At 51.2% G+C, this 19,701-nt stretch overlaps 1 protein-coding gene and 1 non-coding gene across 2 annotated transcripts in view; both read right to left on the reverse strand.

The window, feature by feature from the left end:
• Window positions 1-19,701, reverse strand: part of LOC119962685 (A disintegrin and metalloproteinase with thrombospondin motifs 12-like) — a 740,693-nt gene that overhangs the window by 490,953 nt on the left and 230,039 nt on the right. The gene's annotated exons all lie outside the window — the stretch shown is intronic.
• trnap-cgg lies at window positions 8,731-8,820 on the reverse strand. Its single transcript is given in 2 exon segments — window positions 8,731-8,766; window positions 8,785-8,820. It is a non-coding gene; the product is annotated as a tRNA-Pro (tRNA).

Consider the following 19,701-nt stretch of genomic DNA (forward strand, 5'->3'; position numbering starts at 1 on the left):
GGCCTGGTCGTCGAGGAGGGCCTCCCCACCGGAGTCTGATACCCCCGCCCCCCACCAGGATGGCCACCGCGGCTGCAGGTCCGAGCTCCCTCCGGGTGGTACCATATGTGAACCACGCTGGCGGAACTCAGCGGTTACTCGGTCGGTCGACCGCGGAGAATCGCCGCGGGGGCCTCTTTCAATGGCCCCCAACCGGCGCCGCATCGATTGCGCACATGCGACTGGTGCCAATTCTCCGGTCGCCAGAGAATCGCTTCCCAGCGTCAGAGTGGCCTGGCAGGAATTTTCGGCGTCAACGACGATTCTGCGACCCTCCGCAGGCTCGGAGGATCCCGGCCAAGATCTGGACAGGTGTCGCACTTCTGGAAAGTATGATCTCATCACTGGTAGCGAAGCAGACACAGAGCCAGGATTTACAGCAGGGGTGGCAGCAACTTTCCAGCACTGAACATCAACTCTGTGCTGGAGGAATCCAACCGCTTTCAGGTACCGGAGATGGTACCCAGACCTTATGGCATTGTATAGGGCATTCGTGAGGCCACAACTGGAGTATAGTGTTCAGTTTTGGTATCGGTATCTGAGGAAGGATGTTCTTGCTATAGAGGGAGTGCAGCAAAGGTTTATCAGACTGATTCCTGGGATAGCGGGACTGACATATGAGGAGTGACTAAATCGGTTAGGATTATATTCTTCGGAGTTCAGAAGAGTGAGAGGGGATCTCATAGAAACTTACAGAATTCGAACAGGATTAGACAGGGTTGATTCAGAAAGAATGTTCCTAATGGGGAGGGAGTCCAGAACTAGGGGCCATAGTTTGAGGATAACGGAAAGAAGCAAGCACTTTCCAGGAGACTCATCCGGAGTGAGACTCGTACAGAGTGGAGGATTGAAATTTGGTAATTTGGTGCAGTGAGTAAATCAGCAAAGGTAAGTGGAAAATCTAATTCTGCTGTTTTTCAGTTAAAAGTGCAGTGTGGAGCTTAGTGTCTGATTGGTTGAAGCTGCCCCCACCCTAATTGCTGAGAGGCAGTTATCTGGCAATCACTTGAGGCCTGTTGAGGCCTGTTTAGGGGCACATTGTATTCTTCTCTTTGAAGTTAAGGTATTTTTTTGAGTCATCGGTTAGCTGAGGTCTGTATAAAAGACAGAGAGACTGCGCACGAAGTAAGCAAGCACTTTCCAGGAGACTCATCCGGAGTGAGACTCGTACAGAGTGGAGGATTGAAATTTGGTAATTTGGTGCAGTGAGGTAAATCGGTGCAGAGTGTGAGGAGGTGCTCTTTAACCCTGGTAAGTGACTGGTAAGTAGTCTCTCTTTTTCTTTTCATTGTCTAATTTATTTATTTTTATTTTGAAATTGTAGTTGTTTAAGTTTACCAAGGGTTTAAGACATGGCAGGAGATCCCAGACCCGTGTCATGCTCCTCGTGTGCGATGTGGGAGCTCAGGGACACGTCCACTGTCCCTGGCTCCTTCACGTGCAAGAAGTGTGTTCAGTTGCAGCTCTTGTTCGACCGCTTGACGGCTCTGGAGCTGCGGATGGACTCACTTTGGAGCATCCGCGATGCTGAGGAGGTCGTGGATAGCACGTTTAGCGAGTTGGTCACACCGCAGGTGAAGGTTACTGAGGGAGATAGAAAATGGGTGACCAAAAGAAAGAGCAAGAGTAGGAAGGCAGTGCAGGTGTCCCCTGCGGTCATCTCCCTGCAAAACAGATATACCGCTTTGGATACTGTTGAGGAAGATGGCTCACCAGGGGAAGGCAGCAGCAGCCAGGTTCATGGCACCGTGGCTGGCTCTGCTGCACAGCAGGACAGGAAGAAAAATGGCAGGGCTATAGTGATAGGGGACTCGATCGTAAGGGGAATAGACAGGCGGTTCTGTGGACGTAATCGAGACTCCAGGATGGTATGTTGCCTCCCTGGTGCAAGGGTCAAGGATGTCTCGGAGCGGCTGCAGGACATTCTAGGGGGGGAGGGTGAACAGCCAGCTGTCGTGGTGCACATAGGCACCAACGATATAGGTAAAAAACGGGATGAGGTCCTACAAGTGGAATTCAGGGAGTTAGGAGTTAAACTAAAAAGTAGGACCTCAAAGGTAATAATCTCAGGATTGCTACCAGTGCCACGAGCTAGTCAGAGTAGGAATGTCAGGATAGATAGGATGAATGCGTGGCTCGAGAGATGGTGCAAGAGGGAGGGATTCAAATTCCTGGGGCATTGGGACCGGTTCTGGGGGAGGTGGGACCAGTACAAACCGGACGGTCTGCACTTGGGCAGGACTGGAACCGATGTCCTAGGGGGGGTGTTTTCTAGAGCTGTTGGGGAGGGTTTAAACTAATGTGGCAGGGGGATGGGAACCAATGCTGGAAGTTGGAAGGTAGTAAAACAGGGACAGAAACAAAAGGAAGTAAGGGGAAAAGGGCAAGGCAGAGAAGACATAGTCAGAAATCCATAAGGGCGACAGTACAAGGTACAGTGAATGAGGGGAGCACAGTGAATAGGCCCAGTAATAACAAAAGGAATAAAACTGGAGATGTTAAGATTCAAAACAGAGGTAAAAAAACCAACATAAGTGTACTTTACCTGAATGCTCGTAGTATTCGGAATAAAGTAAATGAGTTGGTGGCACAAATCATCGTGAAGGACTATGATTTAGTGGCCATTACTGAAACATGGTTAAAGGATGGTCACGACTGGGAGTTAAATATCCGAGGGTATCAAACTATTCGGAAGGACAGAGTGGATGGTAAGGGAGGTGGTGTTGCTCTGTTATTTAAGGATGACATCCGGGCAATAGTAAGGGATGACATCGGTGCTATGGAGGATAAGGTTGAATCCATTTGGGTGGAAATCAGGAATAGTAAGGCGAAAAAGTCACTGATAGGAGTAGTCTATCGGCCACCAAATAGTAACGAGATGGTGGGGCAGGCAATAAACAAAGAAATAACTGATGCATGTAGAAATGGTACAGCAGTTATCATGGGGGATTTTAATCTACATGTCGATTGGTTTAACCAGGTCGGTCAAGGCAACCGTGAGGAGTAGTGTATAGAATGTATCCGCGATAGTTTCCTAGAACAGTATGTAATGGAACCTACGAGGGAACAAGCGGTCCTAGATCTTGTCCTGTGTAATGAGACAGGATTGATTCATGATCTCATAGTTAGGGATCCTCCCGGAAGGAGCGATCACAATATGGTGGAATTTAAAATACAGATGGAGGGTGAGAAAGTAAAATCAAATACTAGTGTTTTGTGTTTAAACAAAGGAGATTACAAGGGGATGAGAGAAGAACTAGCTAAGGTAGACTGGGAGCTAAGACTTTATGGTGGAACAGTTGAGGAACAGTGGAGAACCTTCCAAGCGATTTTTCACAGTGCTCAGCAAAGGTTTATACCAACAAAAAGGAAGGACGGAAGAAAGAGGGAAAATCGACCGTGGATATCTAAGGAAATAAGGGAGAGTATCAAATTGAAGGAAAAAGCATATAAAGTGGCAAAGATTGCTGGGAGATTAGAGGACTGGGAAATCTTTAGAGGGCAACAGAAAGCTACTAAAAAAGCTATAAAGAAGAGTAAGATAGAGTATGAGAGTAAACTTGCTCAGAATATAAAAACAGACAGTAAAAGTTTTTACAAATATATAAGACAAAAAAGAGTGGCTAAGGTAAATATTGGTCCTTTAGAGGATGAGAAGGGAGTTTTAATAATGGGAAATGAGGAAATGGCTGAGGAACTGAACAGGTTTTTTGGGTCGGTCTTCACAGTGGAAGACACAAATAACATGCCAGTGACTGATAGAAATGAGGCTATGACAGGTGAGGACCTTGAGACGATTGTTATCACTAAGGAGGGAGTGATGGGCAAGCTAATGGGGCTAAAGGTAGACAAGTCTCCTGGCCCTGATGGAATGCATCCCAGAGTGCTAAAAGAGATGGCTAGGGAAATTGCAGATGCATTAGTGATAATTTACCGAAATTCACTAGACTCTGGGGTGGTCCCGGTGGATTGGAAATTAGCAAACGTGACGCCACTGTTTAAAAAAGGAGGTAGGCAGAAAGCAGGAAATTATAGGCCAGTGAGTTTAACTTCGGTAATAGGGAAGATGCTGGAATCTATCATCAAGGAAGAAATTGCGAGGCATCTGGATAGAAATTGTCCCATTGGGCAGACGCAGCATGGGTTCGTAAAAGGCAGGTCGTGCCTAACTAATTTAGTGGAATTTTTTGAGGACATTACCAGTGCAGTAGATAACGGGGAGCCGATGGATGTGGTATATCTGGATTTCCAGAAAGCCTTTGACAAGGTGCCACACAAAAGGTTGCTGCATAAGATAAAGATGCATGGCATTAAGGGTAAAGTAGTAGCATGGATAGAGGATTAGTTAATTAATAGAAAGCAAAGAGTTGGGATAAATGGGTGTTTCTCTGGTTGGCAATCAGTAGCTAGTGGTGTCCCTCAGGGATCCGTGTTGGGCCCACAATTGTTCACAATTTACATTGATGATTTGGAGTTGGGGACCAAGGGCAATGTGTCCAAGTTTGCAGATGACACTAAGATGAGTGGTAAAGCGAAAAGTGCAGAGGATACTGGAAGTCTGCAGAGGGATTTGGATAGGTTAAGTGAATGGGCTCGGGTCTGGCAGATGGAATACAATGTTGACAAATGTGAGGTTATCCATTTTGGTAGGAATAACAGCAAACGGGATTATTATTTAAACGATAAAATAATAAAGCATGCCGCTGTTCAGAGAGACTTGGGTGTGCTGGGGGATGAGTCACAGAAGGTTGGTTTACAAGTGCAACAGGTGATTAAGAAGGCAAATGGAATTTTGTCCTTCATTGCTAGAGTGATGGAGTTTAAGACTACGGAGGTTATGTTGCAATTGTATAAGGTGTTAGTGCGGCCACACCTGGAGTATTGTGTTCAGTTTTGGTCTCCTTATTTGAGAAAGGACGTACTGGCGCTGGAGGGTGTGCAGAGGAGATTCACTAGGTTAATCCCAGAGCTGAAGGGGTTGGATTATGAGGAGAGGTTGAGTAGACTGGGACTGTACTCGTTGGAATTTAGAAGGATGAGGGGGGATCTTATAGAAACATTTAAAATTATGAAGGGAATAGATAGGATAGATGCGGGCAGGTTGTTTCCACTGGCGGGTGACAGCAGAACTAGGGGGCATAGCCTCAAAATAAGGGGAAGTAGATTTAGAACTGAGTTTAGGAGGAACTTCTTCACCCAAAGGGTTGTGAATCTATGGAATTCCTTGCCCAGTGAAGCAGTTGAGGCTCCTTCATTACATGTTTTTAAGGTAAAGATAGATAGTTTTTTGAAGAATAAAGGGATTAAGGGTTATGGTGTTCGGGCCGGAAAGTGGAGCTGAGTCCACAAAAGATCAGCCATGATCTCATTGAATGGCGGAGCAGGCTCGAGGGGCCAGATGGCCTACTCCTGCTCCTAGTTCTTATGTTCTTATAAGGGGCAAACCTGTTAGGACTGAGCTGAGGAGAAATTTCTGCACCCAGTGAGTGGTGAATTTGTGGAATCCGCTACCTCAGAAAGTAAGTGAGGACAAAACGTTGTAATTTCAAGAAGGAATTAGATATAGCTCTTGGGGCCAAAGGGATCAAGGGATATGGCGGGAAGGCGGGATCAGGGTATTGAACTTGATGATCATCCATGGTCATAATGAATGGCGGAGCAGGCTCCAAGGGCCGAATGGCTTCCTCCTGCTTCTATTTTCTATGTTTCTATTTTTCTGTGACCAAGATTGAGGGGTGGCGTCCGCAGTGGAAGGCTGGGACAAGAAGTCAAAGTCATGGGTCATGATGTCCAAGGCTCATTGGCTGAGGCACAGGACGGGGAACCCCAGTCACAGGCAGGCATGACCAGGTGACGGTGGAGTCTCTGGTGCTGACTCCAGCCTCACTGCCATCCCATGGATTAGCGCAGGGGCAATCGAGCACTCGAGGGAGGAGGAAATGATGGGGCCCATGCCGGCACCTCCCACAGGGGAGATATTGAAACATGTCAGCGGTTCCGAATCCACCTCCTCCCCCAACACAACACCTAACACTGGCGCACCTGATGGCAGCAGGCAGAATAAGTTGACGCGACATCACCTGTGACCCGAAAGTCGGTCGGGTCCATCCAGGTCCAGGCCCTCCAGAGGAAGCCCATGAAAGGCAACACAAGGCAGAGGGTGAAACATGCAGCAGGCTGCCTCCAGGTCTGATGTGCTGTCTGGGGTAACACCTAGAAGGAGCAGTAGGCCACGTAAAATAAGGAAGTTAGACACCAGATAAATTGGCACAGGTGTAGCACATAGGTGAGAGTGAGGGATCTGAGCACAACAATGTATATACTCACCATTAAACACTTTTGCACCAACAATTTGACCTGCCTCTAACAACTGTTTGATAGAGATCGGCTGGGCCTGGGTGCAGAGGGTGTGCGGATAGGGGCATTTGGTGTTGAAGGCCTGGAGGATGGAGCGAGGCACGGCCCCATGACACATGAACATCCCACCTGGGGTGTCACCCTCAGTGAGAAGAGGCAATGCATCTCTCCCTTTCCACTCGCCCCATCCCTGCCAAGGATATATGGGCCTGTGAGATGGATGGGCCAGCACACATACAGGGGTCACCTGGGCAGACATTGGAATGTGATCCTAACAGCCAGAGACAGACTTTGTCAATGACGAGCGCCAGAGTTTATCTCACAGTGAGTCATCATCATCCTCCCCTCCATGGACAAGACCCACTGACACTACAAACCCAGGGCCAAGACCCTGTGGTGATGCTGATAGGTCCTCAGAGGGGGGAGGGGAACTGTGTTAGTGGGAAGGAGTGAAGGGAGGAGGGATAGGGAAGGTGCAGTGAAGGGAGGTGGGATAGGGAAGGTGCAGTGAGGGGAGGAGGGACGGGGAAGGTGCAGTGAGGGGAGGAGAGATAGGGAAGGTGCAGTGAGGGGAGGAGGGATAGGGAAGGTAGAGTGAAGGGAGGAGGGACGGGGAAGGTGCAGTGAGTGGAGGAGGGATAGGGAAGGTGCAGTGAGGGGAGGAGGGATAGGGAAGATGCAGTGAAGGGGGGAGGAATAGGCAAGGTGGAGTGAGGGGAGGAGGGACAGGGAAGGTGGAGTGAGTGGAGGAGGGATAGGGAAGGTGCAGTGAGGGGAGGAGGGATAGGGAAGATGCAGTGAAGGGGGAAGGAATAGGCAAGGTGGAGTGAGGGGAGGAGGGACAGGGAAGGTGGAGTGAGGGGAGGAGGGACAGGGCAGGTGAAGCAAGGGGAGGAGGGACAGGGAAGGTGCAGTGAGGGGACGAGGGATATGGAAGGTGCAGTGAGGGGAGGAGGGACGGGGAAGTTGGAGTGAAGGGAGGAGGGACGGGGAAGGTGCAGTGAGGGGAGGAGGGACGGGGAAGGTGGAGTGAGGGGAGGAGGGACAGGGAAGGTGCAGTGAGGGGAGGAGGGATAGGGAAGGTGCAGTGAAGGGAGGAGGGATAGGGAAGGTGCAGTGAGGGGAGGAGGGATAGGGAAGGTGGAGTGAAGGGAGGAGGGACGGGGAAGGTGTAGTGAGTGGAGGAGGGACAGGGAAGGTGCAGTGAGTGGAGGAGGGACAGGGAAGTTGCAGTGAGGGGAGGAGGGACAGGGAAGGTGGCGTGAGGGGAGGGGGGACAGGAGAGGTGGAGTGAGGGGAGGAGGGATAGGGAAGGTGCAGTGGGGGGAGGAGGAATAGGCAAGGTGGAGTGAGGGGAGAGGGGACAGGGGAGGTGGAGTGAGGGGAGGAGGGATAGGGAAGGTGCAGTGAGGGGAGGAGGAATAGGCAAGGTGCAGTGAGGGGAGGAGGGACAGGGGAGGTGGAGTGAGGGGAGGACAGAGGAGGTGGAGTTAGGGGAGGAGGGACAGGGGCGGTGGAGTGAAGGGCTGAAGGACAGGGAAGGGGTGAGTGGTTATGGGGAAGGGGGTTCCATTTTGAAAGGGGGTGCAATGAGGAGAGGTGGGACAGGGCGGTGAAGCTGCTGGTGCCACGTCTTTTAGTTGGCAAATCAGAAGGTAATGAGGTTATCGTGGCGACCCTGGAGAACATGTTGGGCAACCTGACCTGTTCTGCACACCTGGTTCTTCCTGGACATCGTCCAGGTGCAGTGAGGGGAGGAGGGACAGGGGAGGTGGGATAGGGAAGGTGCAGTGAGGGGAGGAGGGATAGGGAAGGTGCAGTGAGGGGAGGAGGGATAGGGAAGGTGCAGTGAGGGGAGGAGGGATAGGGAAGATGCAGTGAAGGGGGGAGGAATAGGCAAGGTGGAGCAAAGGGAGGAGGGACAGGCAAGGTGGAGTGAGGGGAGGAGGGACAGGGGAGGTGGAGTGAGGGGAGGAGGGATAGAACATAGAACATAGAACAGTACAGCACAGAACAGGCCCTTCGGCCCTCAATGTTGTGCCGAGCAATGATCACCCTACTTAAACCCACGTAACCCGTATACCCGTAACCCAACAATCCCCCCATTAACCTTACACTACGGGCAATTTATCATGGCCAATCCACCTAACCCGCACATCTTTGGACTGTGGGAGGAAACCGGAGCACCCGGAGGAAACCCACGCACACACGGGGAGGACGTGCAGACTCCACACAGACAGTGACCCAGCCGGGAATCGAACCTGGGACCCTGGAGCTGTGAAGCATTGATGCTAACCACCATGCTACCGTGAGGCCCCGAGAAACAACATCAAAGGGCCCGTCCGGGATTTGAACCCGGGACCTCTCACACTTTCTTGTGGCACAAACCCCGAAGCGAGAATCTTACCCCTAGACCAACGAGCCGGATAGGGAAGATGGAGTGAGGGGAGGAGGGACGGGGAAGGTGGAGTGAGGGGAGGAGGGACAGGGGAGGAGGGATAGGGAAGGTGGAGTGAGGGGAGGAGGGACAGGGGAGGTGGAGTGAGGGAAGGAGGGACAGGGGAGGTGAAGCAAGGGGAGGAGGGACAGGGAAGGTGCAGTGAGGGGAGGAGGGATAGGGAAGGTGCAGTGAGGGGAGGAGGGACGGGGAAGTTGGAGTGAAGGGAGGAGGGACGGGGAAGGTGCAGTGAGGGGAGGAGGGACGGGGAAGGTGGAGTGAGGGGAGGAGGGATAGGGAAGGTGCAGTGAAGGGAGGAGGGATAGGGAAGGTGCAGTGAGGGGAGGAGGGATAGGGAAGGTGGAGTGAAGGGAGGGGGGACAGGAGAGGTGGAGTGAGGGGAGAAGGGACAGGGGAGGTGCAGTGAGGGGAGGAGGGATAGGGAAGGTGCAGTGAGGGGAGGAGGGATAGGGAAGGTGCAGTGAGGGGAGGAGGGATAGGGAAGATGCAGTGAGGGGAGGAGGGATAGGGAAGGTGCAGTGAGGGGAGGAGGGATAGGGAAGGTGCAGTGAGGGGAGGAGGGATACGGAAGATGCAGTGAAGGGGAGGAGGAATAGGCAAGGTGGAGTGAGGGGAGGGGGAACAGGGGAGGTGGAGTGAGGGGAGGAGGGATAGGGAAGGTGCAGTGAGGGGAGGAGGAATAGGCAAGGTGCAGTGAGGGGAGGAGGGACGGGGAAGATGCAGTGAAGGGGAGGAGGAATAGGCAAGGTGGAGTGAGGGGAGGGGGAACAGGGGAGGTGGAGTGAGGGGAGGAGGGATAGGGAAGGTGCAGTGAGGGGAGGAGGAATAGGCAAGGTGCAGTGAGGGGAGGAGGGACGGGGAGGTGGAGTGAGGGGAGGACAGAGGAGGTGGATTTAGGGGAGGAGGGACAGGGGAGGTGGAGTGAAGTGCTGAAGGACAGGGAAGCGGTGAGTGGTTATGGGGAAGGGGGTTCCATATTGAAAGGGGGTGCAATGAGGAGAGGTGGGACAGGGCGGTGAAGCTGCTGGTGCCACGTCTTTTAGTTGGCAAATCAGAAGGTAATGAGGTTATCGTGGCGACCCTGGAGAACACGTTGGGCAACCTGACCTGTTCTGCACACCTGGTTCTTCCTGGACATCATCCTCATCATGTGGAGATGCCGGCGTTGGACTGGGGTGAGCACAGTAAGAAGTCTTACAACACCAGGCTAAAGTCTAACAGGTTTGTTTCGAATCACTAGCTTTGTGAGCACTGCTCCTTCCTCAATTCACACTTCTTTAACCTGTGATCATCCCTCTCTCCAGTTGCTCCGTCTGGACCTGTAAAGTCTTAATTACCTGTAAAGACTCGCATTCAAAGTATCGTCTTGCATCTTTGACTTTGTCTATATTTATGTTTCGGGAACCTACCTCTTCATTCACCTGAGAAAGGAGCAGTGCTCCGAAAGCTAGTGATTCAAAACAAGCCTGTTGGACTTTAATCTGGTGTCAAACTTCTTATCATCCTCTTCAGATGAGGTCTGGCATTCTGCCTCCTTCTCCAGCAAGTCACCCCTCTGCAGCACAATATTGTGCAACATGTAGAAGTCCAGTACAATGCTCAAGATACGCCTGGGGCTATATTCGAGTGACCCACCCAAGCAGTCCGTGCATCGGAGATGCATCTTTGGTAAGCTAATGCCTCGCTCAATGACGCTCCTGGTTGTTGCATGAGCTTTGTTATAATGGGTCTCCATTACGGTCTGGGGCCTCCAGACAGGTGTCATTAGTCATGACCTCAGCAGGTAACTCTTATTGCTCCAAGAGCCAACCCCTCACCCAAGGGAACCCCTCAAAGGTTCCGGGAGCCTCAGAGGGTGGCAGGATGTGTGCATCCTGCATGCAGCCTGGGTATCCGGAGCATCATGTATGATATACAGCTGGTAGTCCCACACCATCTTCACCTTTAGCGCGTGGAACCCCTTCCGATTGATGAAGGGTGCCTGCCTTGATCACTCCCTGGACCTGGGGCATTCCAACATTGCCACCGAATCCTACTGCCAGGGCATCCTGCTGTGCCCGGTCCAGATTGAAGGTTATATAGTCCGCTGCCAGGTACACAGAGCGTCCATCACATTGCGGATACACCTGTTGCAGACATTTGCGAGATCCCACACACGTCCCCGCTCGAGCACTAGAAAGGTCCAGAGGCACAAAGGTTCAGGGCGACTGTCACCTTGACAGCCACCGGGAGCGGGAGTCGCCCTCCAAACCCTGCATTGCCAGTTGTGGCAACATCTGGGCATTGCCAGGTGCGCCACCATCTGGCACAGGTGGTGCACAGTCTCACTGGTCAGCCGAAGTCTTTGACGGCACGGGCAGCTTCTCGAAGGACAGACGCCAAGGTATATGCGTCCCCTGAAGCGGTCTCCCTTCGCACCTACTCTTGGCCTGTTGGGCGGCCAGCATTTGAGCCTCATCGGCTCTTCTGGGGCAGGCTCCTCTTGTGCAGGCTTCTCCCAAAGCAGACCCTGCTCCTCCAGCCTCCGTGCATCCATAACGGCAGCTGCAGCCAGGTAGATAGCAAGCATCACTGGCTGTACTCAGAAATTCATTCCCTGCAGGGGAGGGGGGGAAGAGAAGACATTAGCAAGATGAGTATTCCTTTGCCCATCCAAAGCCTCCAGGTTAGGTAGTCACCTTGTACTGCTGCATCACCCTCAACATGTCCTCCCAAACCCACTCCACAGTGGGACCCCCCCCCGATATTTTTCCATCCACACAGTGCCCCTGTCCCCATCAGTGAATGGCACCGGCCCTTTGATGTGGGGAGTCTCTATCATCGCCATCCATCCCAGTCAATAGGAGTATCAATGGCTGCCACAACCTATGAAACCAATAACCTCTGTGGCCCCTGTCCTGTTTCCTCCAGTGGGTTCTACTATGGGTTTCCTCACTGGGTGGCCTGTGGGTTATTCTGGCAGCAGGGTGGCACCTGGTTGTGCAGCTCAGAGGGTCACCTTGTGCCACCTCCATGATCGAGGCTTCTATATGGGCAAGTCCTTCCGATGGGAGTGAGGCAGGGACGTGTGCGTCTTCTGAGAGCGTAGCTGCAGTGTGATGTGAGTCCTGGGTGTGACACACAAGTTGTGACAACCACACTGGGGCAGGATGGATGGGAGCAGGGGCGTGGTGGATAAACAGGGTTTGGAGACAGTTGGTGGTCCTGAGGGGTGGGCTCGCTGATAGTGGGACTTGTGAAACCTCTGCCCTGAGAGGGGCAGTGTGCCAAGGAGGATACCAGAAGCCACGGTGCATGTGTCCTTTGATTGGGGTGAGCGCTGCTATTCCCTGCTTCCTCTACTGTGGGGCTGCACTTCTGATACATAGATACATAGAAGATAAGAGCAGGAGGAGGTCTTTTGGCCATTTGAGCCTGCTCTGCCATTCATCACGATCATGGCTGATCATCCAACTCAACAGCCTAATCCTGCTTTCTCCGCATAGCCTTTGATCCCATTCTCCCCAAGTGCTGTATCCAACCCCCCCTCTTGAATATATTCAAAGTTATAGATACATATAGTGTATGATGAGTGCCAGCATCTGGTGTGCCACCCTGTTAATGGGCCGGCTGTGTTCTGAGGGTTTCCAGAGGGGTGGTCTGGGTGGGTTCTCAGATGACGAGAGGCTCTCTGAACATTCACAGTACACAGTAAGCCAGGGGCCTGTAAGTAACAGCAAAGTGTGTACACACACTTCAGCAATGGTAGTCTAAGCCAGGCCATTCCGATCTCAAGGGGGAGACCCCAAGTCCACAGACCTCGCACCAAGTCTCCCCCCCCCCCCGGACCCCCCACCCAGGCAGCCACCCCAGGGCAAGCCTGACAATTTTGGAGAATTTTTCAAACTTTTTCTTACCTTCTCGTTCTCCCTCAACAGTCATGTTGCCTAGACCCCGCTTGTAAATACAGAAGGATGGAGCATGAAGTGTCCAACCCACGAATAACATAAAAATCCTTGTAAATGATGGCTTTGCATGGAGCTGCCGGCACGGAAAGTTTGATTTCACAGTCAGCAAGCGACAGGAAACATGGCGCGGAATTGGGGCTGGGCGCAAATGTGATTTTTTTTCAATTTCGCACGATTTTCCACCCAATCTCAATTCATGCTTCCGGCATCGCAAAGCGGAGAATGCAGCCCCTGAGGGTGGTACGGTAGCACAGTGGTTAACACTGTTGCCTCACAGCTCCAAGGATCCGGGTTCAATTCCAGCTTCGGGTAACTGTGTGGATCTTGCACATTCTCCCAGTTTCATCTGGGTGCTCCGGTTTCCTCCCACAGGACAAAGATGTGCAAGTTAGTAATTCATTTACAGGATGTGGGGGTCGCTGGTTAGGCCAGCATTTATTGCCCATCCCTAGTTGCCCATCAGAAGGTGCTGGTGAACTGCCTTCTTGAACCGCTGCAGGCCTTGAGGTGTAGGTACACCCACTGTGCTATTAGAGAGAGAGTTCCAGGATGTTGCCCCAACGACAGTGCAGGAACGGTGATATATTTCCAAGTCAGGGTGGTAAATGACTTGGAGAGGGACCTCCAGGCGGTGGTGTTCCCAGGTATCTGTTACTCTTGGATGGTAGTGGTCGTGGATTTGGAAGGTGTTGTCGAAGGAACCTTAGTGAGTTACTGCAGTGCATCCTGTAGATGGTACAGGCTTGATTTGGGGGTATTGGGGTTTGACATAGGAGACACCAGGCTTTGCTTGGGGGTACTAGGGATAGGCCTAACTTGGGAGACACCAGGCTTGGATCAGGGGTCCTGGGATTCCAGTTGATGAATGTTCTGCTGGTCTGTGACCACACAAAACACATCCTGCAGATGTGTGCTCGATTCCTAGGGGGTGTTCGTGACTCCTACATTCTGACCTGCTCTCAGATCCCTGATATGTTTCAGGGTCCTCAGAGGCTGCAGGGGAAGTTCCTTGGTTACAAGGGCTCCGCACTGAAGAGGCGACTGATGACGCTTGTGTTGAGGCCACAGAGTGCAGCAGAGACATGATACAGTGAAGCTCATACTCTCACTTTTGGTGGTGTAACTCACAGCGATTCTGAAGATCAGGCCGCAGTGCCTGGACCTGTCTGCTAGAGCCCTGCAATACACTCCACAGAGGGTGTCACACATTGTGGTCGTCTGCTGTGCCCTGCACACCCTGCAGATACAACAAGGAGAGAAATTGCCTGAGGAGGAGATAGAGGAGCGACATGTTTCCTCTGATGAGGAGAATGTCGATGGGGATGAGGCTAAGGAGGGAGAGGATGTCGTCCATGAGGCCATGGCGATGTCCTGATGAGACAAACAAGCTCATTGCTGCTATATTCGTGGAGAGTGATGAGGACATCCATTGAGGACATTCAATTCTCTTCACATGCCTTCTGTGAGCATTGGAGCATTGCTCTCCCATCTGACTGATGGCAGCGCACACCCTCTGTGATAAGGCTGTTGTCATGGGGACCAAGTGGTTGCCATGGTCCCTATATTCCAGGAGGATGATGACGACTTGCAGTGGAGACAGTGCATACATCCTCACAGAGCTTCTATTACTGTCTGACTCCCGTCTGGCTGATTGCAACTCGCTTCCTCTCAATGATTAGGGTCATGTCATGGTGATATAGCAGGGAAAGCTTTATCTCTCCTGATCTAACATCATCCTACATGAGCTGTACCCTTGAGATTCACTGTCACCAGAGATGGAAGCAGATGGGATGGGGAAACAGTCGCACTACGAAGGTGCAGGGAGCACACATTGACAGTGACTGGAATGAGTGATGCTAACCCTGTGCATTGTGGAAGACGTTCTCATTGCCTCTTTAATTTGTGCAGGAATCAGGTTTTCAGGTCCCGATTATAGAAACAGATTTCATCAGAACAAGGAACCACAGTAAGGGTACGATTAATGGGAGTTTACTTACAAAGATGAATGTTATGGTGCTCAATACCTGTGCCCACACTGTGCACAAGATCTTCTTAACTTCGTTAACCCTGCTGTTACATCTTGGTGCATCTCCAACATCCACAGCAGAGGTGTTGTCTGCCACGCCCTGTTGTCTGTGATGACATTGGAGGTAGTCCTCTGGGGGGCCGACATGTTGGAGGTCCTGGTGGCAGCTGGCCTGCTTTATGGGTCTTGCTGTTTGGCAGTGCTACACTCCAGAGCTGTGGAGCTGAAGTGGCCACAGTAAGAGGGATGGATGGGACACTCCCGGAGTCAGATGGACCTAGTGTGCACCAACTGATCGTCATTCCAATGGATGCCCGAGGGTCTCTGGCCTCCTACTTGGGATGGAGGGGCAGCTGGAGTGAGCTCAAGAAGCCCTGCTGTTCTCTGGCATTACCAACAAGTGCCTGCACCACGGAGTGCATGTCCTGCAGCAGTGCAGGACGAACATCTTGCAGTCTTCACAGCGGCCGCTACCCAAGCTGTGTTGGCCTTGTTGCGTTGGAGGCAGACAGACACCTCCATGCAGCCTTTCAATCCGACCAATGTATCACACATCCCTTCCTGATTTTCCCAAGTTAACCAATAACTGAGGTGTGACCAGAGCTGTGAGAATCTGAGAGAGTGATGTGCTCCTCTGATTGTGAGCCCGATGCTACTCTGCAACTAGGTCTCACCAAAGTGTGTCTCTGTGCTGGTGGAGGATGTGGGCGAGCGCTGTAACAGTCCTTCAATGTCGGACTCTGTGAATTCCTCCACTGTTCTCAGGGCTGAGTCGAGGACCTGGCTGGTGGGCCCCCTAGGTTGCTTCCCAGATGTGTCGGCAAAAGAAAGAAGAGGTCATTCATGCATATCAGAGAAGTGAGGGAGTCATGACTCCCAGTATCCATGTCTGATGGATGTCGCAGTGCTGGATCCTCACCTGGGGTGGGATTTTCCAACTCCCTACCGTGTGTTTTGCGGCAATGGGAATAGCTCATCATTGGCCAGTGGAAGGATCTTCTTGTCCTGCCACTGTCTACGTGGTTTTCCAGTATTTGCACCATTCCTCCATCGATGCAGCCAGTAGATCGCACTGGCGGGAACGGCTGGAAAAACCCATCCTCAAGTTATTGCCTCTTACCTCACCACTGAGCGGTCAATATCCTCTCTGCCAAGCTGTTTGACTCTCTCCTCAAAGTCCATGAAGACTTTCAGCTCTGGCATCGCTCTTCCCGTCTGAGGTCTCTACCCTCTCATGTCCGAGCTTGTCCTACACGAAGACAGATGGGTAAAGTGTAAGCAGGACAAGTGCCAGGGCAGATGATAAGGACTCCTCGCATTTGTGGATGGTGAGTAGGACCAGCAAGATGAAGAGGTCAAAGCCTGCAGCGGAGATGAAAATGTGTGCGGAGAGTGAGTGGTGGTGTCCCTTGAGCTGCCATTACTTGAGATCCTTGTGGATGCGTCATAGGTGTGTGAATTCTGAGTGATAAGAAGAATGACTTGCCCTGGCAGAACTAAGGAGATAATTCATCCTTTTCCTGCTCTGCATGACTGTCTTCTTCTGCAGGGCACTAATCACCACTGCCACCACCTCCCATGCTGAATTTGTGATCTTACTGGTAGGTCTTCACCCAGATTGCCAGTATATCACATCATGGCAGACCTCCACAAGGTACTCCATGGAGGTGTCGGGTGAATTTCAGGGCATCATGCTTCTTAGCTTTCGCAGCCGTGACTTCCCAGAAGCGTCTGTGATAGCTGTGTGCCGGGGTGGCACATTCATGATAGCTGTATGCGGGGCTGGTTTAGCTCACTGGGCTAAATCGCTGGCTTTTAAAGCAGACCAAACAGGCCAGCAGCACGGTTCGATACCCGTACCAGCCTCCCTGGACAGGCGCCGGAATGTGGCAACTAGGGGCTTTTCACATTAACTTCATTGAAGCCTACTCGTGACAATAAGCGATTTTCATTTCATTAAAGTACTGAGGTGATGGCAAAGCAGACGAATCAGAGGCCGCCCCTGAGCAATATGGCATGGATCTCAAACATGAAAGCTTTTGCCAGAAAATACGACACTATATGGCATGAAAAGCTGCCATTGCAGTAAGCTAAATGCTACTTTCCCCACCCACACCAGCCTTTGCCAATTTCCGAGAAAATCTAGGCCTTTCACAATTTATAAGCCTATAACTCACTGGTTTCTCAACATCATATTTTAGGGATACCCAAATGGTGCACTGGGGAATCACTCTAATAAGTTCCCATGTAATGCAATTGCCCAAAACTGCTCATTTCCTTTGGACAATTGCATTGGGCTGGGAACCATCTGACAGAAACAATGTTAATCGCTAACTTGGGATGGGTTTTGCCAGTTATACCCTGATAGTTACTCTGAAAAGGTTAGAAGAAAAAAAATCACTTCTCACTACAGAGTAACAATTTTAAAAACTCAGACCGCACCTCGCAAGAGACACCCCTCGCAAACACGACCCCTCCCCCACATCACCCGCACCCCCGACCCTCAACCTTCCCCCAACCCAACAACCAACCCCTCCCATTCCCACCACACATTCCCCCCTCGCCACCGTCCCCACTGAACAACCTGACCTGACATCCCCTCCCAGTATGACCGTGCCAGACCACCCTCCCTCCAAGACTGACCCCCTTCTTCCTGGACTGACTGCCCCCTCCAGTCCGACAGCCCCCCCCCCACCCTCAGCCCCACCCCCAACTGACACCCTTTCCTCCCTACCTGACCTCATCCTCTGGTCCACCCCACCGCCTCCATGACTTCACTTTCGGACTGACACCCCCATCCAGTCTGACCCCCCACTCCCTCCCTGGCACCATGGCAGATTATGGAAATTTAATTCAGCTTTGAATAAAATGAAATATGAACTAGTCTCCGTGGTGACCGTGACAACTATCATTGATTGTTGGAAAACCTGGTTCACTAATGTCCTATCGGGAAGGAAATCTGCCGCCTGTCTGCCTGGTCTACATGTGACTTCAGACCCACAGCAAACTGGTTGACTCTGAACTGCCCTCTGAAATGACGCAGAAAGCTCAGCTCAAGGGCAAATTGGGATGGGCAACAAATGCTGGCCTTGCCAATGATGCCCACACGCCATGAAAGAATAAAAGGGGGAAAAAAACACGTCTTTACTCTCCAATCCATTTTCCTTTCTTAGTTAATCAAAATCCCAGCAGATCTTTTGATTCAGAACTTCCACCCATTCACACCTCTTTTTTCCTTAGAATGTGGGCGATATTGAAAAGGCCGCAATTATTGCATGGAAACCGCCACCCACCCTGCCCCCAAACTGACTCAGTCCCAATAGATCAGAATCCTCCATCTAATGCTATTGTGTGAGCAACTTTACAAAGATTGCAGTGGTTGAAGGAGCCGGCACAACATCACTTAGGCGGGGGTGAATAGATAAACAATAAGTGTAACCTTGGACAATAAATACATGCAAGTATAACAGCAGGTTTTTAAAGAAAGGAAGGTTGAGTTTGAATGGGTGGAAAGGACTTTCACCATCCAAACTCATTTGTCTTGAGAGGCAGCTTTAGCAATATTGGAAGATGTAGTAATTCCATTTACAGTCAATGGGGATGTGCAATGAAAAAGAAAATGATCAATAGACAAAGAAGGATTCAATCATCCACAAAAGACGGTTTGGTTTGTTTGATATGTGGAACACACCATAAAGAAGGAACAAGAGTGGTGAGGAGAACAGAGGTGTAGGGCTCAGTGAGTTCATATAAAAAGTGGGAAGATGGGTCAGCATGAAAGAAAAATAAGTGGGCAGGACGGTAGCACAGTGGGTAGCACTGTTGCTTCACAGCTCCAGGATCCCCGGTTCGATTCCCAGCTTGGGTCGCTGTCTGTGTGGAGTCTGCACGTCCTCCCTGTGTCTGCGTGGGTTTCTTCCAGGTGCTCCGGTTTCCTTCCACAGTCCAAAGATGTGCAGGTTAGGTGGATTGGCCATGATAAATTGCCCTTAGTGTCCAAAAAAGGTTGGGTAGGGTTACTGGGTTATGTGGTTCGGGTGATGGGGTGGAGGCATGGGCTTCGATGGGGTGCTCTTTCCAAGGGCCGGTGCAGACTCGATGGACTGAATAGCCTCTTTCTGCACTGTAAATTCTTTTAAAATTCTATTATAGCGACCCACAACAGAGACCCCTCCATATGAGAGACTCTCACCAGCGAATCCACATTACTGAAATCCCCACCAAAGACCCCTACCATCACCATTACAAAGACCACTACCAGGAAGCTAGAGAATAGTCTAGACAGAAACAGTGAAAAATATCACTGCTTTAAAACTCACCGATGCAATGCACCTCCTACCTCAGGTAGAGAAAGCAGCACCTGTAAATTCCTAGAAAGTGAAAACCACATCAGCTGTGTTTAAATCCCCTCAGATCTTTGATGTGCAAGACTTTCAGAAATTGGTTTTACTAAGCTGTGATTGTCAGCTTGCACACAGCCTGTTGTCTGGATTGTTTAATTTCATTTCCCTCCACCCTTCAATGGATCTCAAATACCCACTTGTGCCCTTAGTGTCCAAAATTGCCCTTAGTGTTGGGTGGGGTTACTGGGTTATGGGGATAGGGTGGAGGTGTTGACCGTGGGTAGGGTGCTCTTTCCAAGAGCCGGTGCAGAATCGATGGGCTGAATGGCCTCCTTCTGCACTGTAAATTCTATGATAACCACAATGAATACAAACATCTAGCAATGATTGACAGCTCTTGGACCACATCAAAAGCAGTTAGATGCTCTCACTTCCTCCTTTTCTCTGCAGAAAGCATTTAACTGCTTTTAATCTGGTCCAAGGTTTCTGGTGGGGAGGCTCTGTATTGGGGGGGGGGGGGGGGGGAGGAGG

Source organism: Scyliorhinus canicula, chromosome 3 (assembly GCF_902713615.1).
Source record: "Scyliorhinus canicula chromosome 3, sScyCan1.1, whole genome shotgun sequence".
Lineage (NCBI taxonomy): Eukaryota > Metazoa > Chordata > Chondrichthyes > Carcharhiniformes > Scyliorhinidae > Scyliorhinus > Scyliorhinus canicula.